The sequence below is a fragment of the Bactrocera latifrons genome, unplaced genomic scaffold, assembly GCF_001853355.1.
Source record: "Bactrocera latifrons isolate USDA-ARS-PBARC rearing strain unplaced genomic scaffold, ASM185335v1 scaffold_434, whole genome shotgun sequence".
Taxonomy (NCBI): Eukaryota; Metazoa; Arthropoda; class Insecta; order Diptera; family Tephritidae; genus Bactrocera; species Bactrocera latifrons.
Window position 1 is genome coordinate 28,341 of NW_017537084.1, and position 4,855 is coordinate 33,195.

Sequence of the window (4,855 nt, forward strand, 5' to 3'; positions counted from 1 at the left end):
CATATTCGGCATCTGTAAGTTTGAACAGGTGTGGTTCAATTGCGGCAGATTTTAGACGAGAGATAACATATCTCAAAACCATTGTTTGTGTTAAATTTTATTCCGATACTCAGTCGCGGATTCAGAACAGGGGAATGAGAGACAAGTTTTCGAACATATAAAAGTCAACAGCTGGCAATTAAAATTATTGTGTGCATCGAGCATTCTGACAAAGAGAAAATGATAGATATGCCGTTTGCAAATCGAAGACAAAAAGCTGAGTAACTTTTTCGATTTCAGACATGAAGCAAAATAACCACAGAACTGAAATTTGACGAACAAACACCAAGAATCTACGGCCGACAAACAATATGCGAAAATTTCTGCGTGGGAACTTGCGAAAAATGCATCTCAGTGTACATTCCTCTTTTGGATACACTCAGCGGAGATTTTGTTACACTTTTCTAGAGAAGTATTGAATGGATTTCAACTGAGTTTGCTGCTTTCAGAAAAAGTATGTGCTTTGAAAACCCAAGAAGTGGAAAATCGTACTGACTGCTAGATAGAAAGTGGCCTTTGAATAATGACAACGTCGTGCGACGTGTGAAGCTCAAATGTGGCAGTTCCATTGGAGCAGAAGAAAGAGTCAAAAGACAACAGGTTACCGACTAGTGCATTGGAAACGTTGAAGAACTGCGATGTAGGCCTATGAACCATAATTCATAGTTTTCTTCGCATATTCTGCACACTTCCTACGACGAATGCAAGCTATGATCTCTCTTTTTGACACTTCACAAAGTGAAAACGTGGCTGAAAATGAACGTGCTTCAAGATAGATTGATCAGTCTGGCGTTGCTGCATACCCATCATGACCTTGAAGTCGAATCGTTTTATTTTGTGAAATGTCTCTATTCAATATACGAACTGACTATAGTATTACACATTTCAGTAAAGTATAGTATATCACCCGCACGTCTACGATTTATAATGTGTCCTTTCAGTTTAGTAGGATGTGATATTAGAAGGTCGATTTGAAGTTTTTCCATTATGATATTAAACTGTATAAAGAAACTAAAATATTTATTTTAATAATATTCATGTTTCAAGAACTATTTCGGATCCGCCCCTTTATAACTTCAAATTAATAATTGTGAATTGCTAAGGAAAATAATTAAGATAACCGGTTAACACAGAAGTAGACTCGTAACTTGTATTAACTTGTTTGAATATAAAAATTCTAACACAGAGAATCTTGCAAATATTGTGCTGGCACTAAGAGATATTTATCGTGACAAGCTTTTTTTCGTACTGCGATAATTCATTTCACTATTATCAGGCTTTTAGATTCCAKAACAAGTTTAATTATTGAGGTGAACAATTGTCGTTGTCGGATTTAAAATTATATAATTAGTAAAATATTTTGTTTTGAGCTTTACACGAATTAAGAAATTTCATAATTTTGCGAATTTCTAAGAAAGTTGATTTTATTACAGATTCTCCAAGTACATGCCGAAGATGGTGACAAAGGGAGACCTCGTGAAGTTCGATACGGCCTTGTTTCCGAAGGAAATCCCTTTACTTCTTTTTTTGATATAAACGATACAAGTGGTAAGAGAAAAGAAGATTAAAAAACATTAAGCCGATTTGTAGTTTTAAATTTTTGATCAAAGGCATTCTCAGATAACACAGTACAACAGCTAATCTGGGGGTGAGAAATTCCAAGTCAGGGTGATGGTACTAGGTCAGTATAGTAAAAAATTTAAAAGGTCATAAAAAAAACTGACAAATACGAACGCCAAACCCTTTGAGAGTTTTACTATACTGACCTAGTACCATCACCCTGACTTGGAACTTCTCACCCCCCAGCCAATAATCCCAAAAATGTTCCACAGTATAATAAAAGTTACGAATGACAGTTATTTCAAGTAACCAAATACTTGTTTATCARAAATGCTTAGGGTTACTGTTTAAATGAGTTAAGCATTCACCCACTCTACCCGGGAAAWCTAGCGCACCTTAATAAGACAGCTTAATTCACCACAGCTGAAGACACCAACACGACTCGCCATACGTATACCCTAACCCATCAAAAAGGATGGACAAGGAGAAAGCAGACTCGGTTGGTTCGACACTTTCGCCATCCCCATTCGCACGTGAACATTCGTCATAGACACTTCGTACGTCAATTTTGTTTTCTTTCTACACCCAACCCGCGCGCTACAATTAACTACATACACAAAATCGGATCTATCCTGCATGCGGCTTATAACCATTAATTCGACCGGGATCCTACACATCGTCTAATTTTCATCGGGATACGCTTCATTTATTCGATCGTATCTTSGCATGTAGCGAATGCCTTTATATACTTATTATAGATTTTTATTATTATTGTGTGAAGTGTCAAAATTAATCCCCTTTAATAAATTAAGCTATATTAAAAAAAATATAAGAGTAACTCTTTTCTTGCCCCATTTGTTCATGGTCCTTCGAGCCATAGTGAGAGGCACTATGGATTATTGAAAAAAAAACCAAAAAAAGAGCAGTGACACCAAAAAAAAAAAAAAACAACGCATAGTTTTTAATATATGATAATTAACATATACTTATGCCCACATATTATAATAAAGTAAAAACAAGAAAAATAGTGCAGTGACACACAAGAAATACCCATATATGTACATATATTCACGAAGTGTTACAGGAATGGTAAATTGACAAAAAACAAAACAAATTTCGGTTCGGCGAAGTTATACAGAGTGCAGAAACGAACAAAAGCAAAAAAGAAATAAAACCAAATAAAAGTGTGCAGTGCAAAAACAAAACAGTGCAGTGAACAAGCAGAACAAAAAACAAAAAAAAAAARACAACATTATTATGTATTAGAGGCAAAATAAGAAACAAACAAAAAATAGTATATTTCTATACATAAACATACTAAAAATACATACATATGGAAAACACTGAGCGCGAAACCTAGCAGTAAAACATACATCCAAGTATATACCAACAAAATAAACGCGCGCGAAACCAAATAAAACACTAATCTGGCGCGAAAACTAAATCACACAACACAACAACACCACAAGGAATATAAGTAGGCAGCAGTGAGCAACAGGAATAGAGAAAATTAGAGCGGCCAGGCACTTCAACATATACACATAAACATACGTACATTACCCGAAAATCAGAGTGAGAGTATTGATTTCACATTTTAATTATTAAATGCACATATGTATTTAACACCAAATCCGTTTATCAATATAATACGGTTACATATACACAAACATTTATAAACATAATTAAAATATTTATCGAATGCCTAGTTAAGTTAACCGGCAATTCCCCTTATCTTTAACAAAACAATAAGCAGGATTGAAAAGCAAAGGCATAAACCAAAAAAAAAAAAAAAGGAGAGAGAAAAAACATACAAACATACATACATACATACATATATGCATATTATCTTACTTTTCTATGCATAATTTTATATACTTTCATACTATACATACATACATATGTTGATCCCAAAAACATTAAAAAAGTGCATAATAAATAATTTGTATTATAACTGACAAACATACATAAAGTGCATATGGGAGCACTTCTCATTCGCGCTCTCTTGCCATACATATATACATACTTATAAGCATACGGCAATACAAATCTGCCTATGCTATACCCTACATATGTACATTGGGTCAATTATACTATATTGCAAAATTATTAAAAAGGTAATCTTTGATTAAAACAAATCCATAATACATTAAAATCTAACAAAAAAAATAAACAAAAACGCAGCTTAGCTTAGCATAAAAAAATTTTTTTTTTTAACATACACATACACATACTTTCACACATATTTATATATTCAAAGTCCGCATTGGCAATTATCCGGCAATACCTCTTGTTCTTTGGAAAATAAGAACAAGCAGGATTGCGTACAAAAAGCGAATTGATCTCTCTAACGAGCTCTCAATTGCTTAAGATAACCATGCTTACAAAACACACACAATTCGTGCATGTGTAAATAGCGCATTGATCTCCGCGGCGGCCTCTCAATTGCACAAAACATAAGTACCTTCAGAAGCACATACATACATACATACAAGTCCAAGTATTAGGGTGTACCTAAATACTAACATAAGGACGGAAAAAGTGTTAATAAACTAAAAGTGCTTATTTGACAAAATTAAATCGTCTAAATAATAAATAAATAAAATCAAGGATATTTTCAAACTTAAAACAAAGATATAAAATCTATAAATAAATATTATTATTTCCTAATAATAACACGATATAACATACTCGTCTTTCAAGTCAGTAGCCAAAATGGTTAATAACAAAAAAAAATCAAAATACTCCTGTAGGAGCTACACGCTCAAAACAGGCTTCTAAATTTCTGAAAGTGACAGTTTAACAAGATACTGCACTAGATTTGCCTCTTCCCCGATTCACGAAAACTCGGAATCGTTATTAGAAATAAAAAGCCAAAATCTTAAAAATTTTTGGGCCCGCCTCCAAACGGCTTATGACGCCATAGTAGAATCTGACGATTCAGGTTTACCTCAAAATTTTAAATCATCGGCTTACGATATTTACGAAAACTGCTTGGACCAATATGGAGAAACGAAAGCTATGATCTCCGATCAATTAAAGCTAATAAAAGCAATTGCACCTACTCCCCACAGTGGAGTAGAGCTGCCAGAAATAGACAGTCMAAAGGCAAGTTCAGGCAATCACCTCGAGTTGCCCGATTGTGACACAGAAACTTTTTATGGAGGTTATGAAGAATGGCCGTCCTTCCGGGACATGTTCACGGCCGTGTACATAAACCATCCTCAATTATCACAAGCGCAAAAATTGTATCACCTCA

The 4,855-nt window shown here is 34.2% G+C and overlaps 1 protein-coding gene across 3 annotated transcripts in view; it reads left to right on the forward strand.

Moving 5' to 3' along the window:
- The first annotated feature begins 1,505 nt into the window (after positions 1-1,505).
- LOC108972876 (cadherin-86C) overlaps positions 1,506-4,855 on the forward strand; it is a 94,322-nt gene continuing 90,972 nt past the window's right edge. For all 3 annotated transcript variants that reach the window (XM_018939760.1, XM_018939762.1, XM_018939761.1), the window contains exon 1: positions 1,506-1,587. The gene's annotated coding sequence lies outside the window, so the exon portion shown is untranslated. The remainder of the gene's footprint in view (positions 1,588-4,855) is intronic.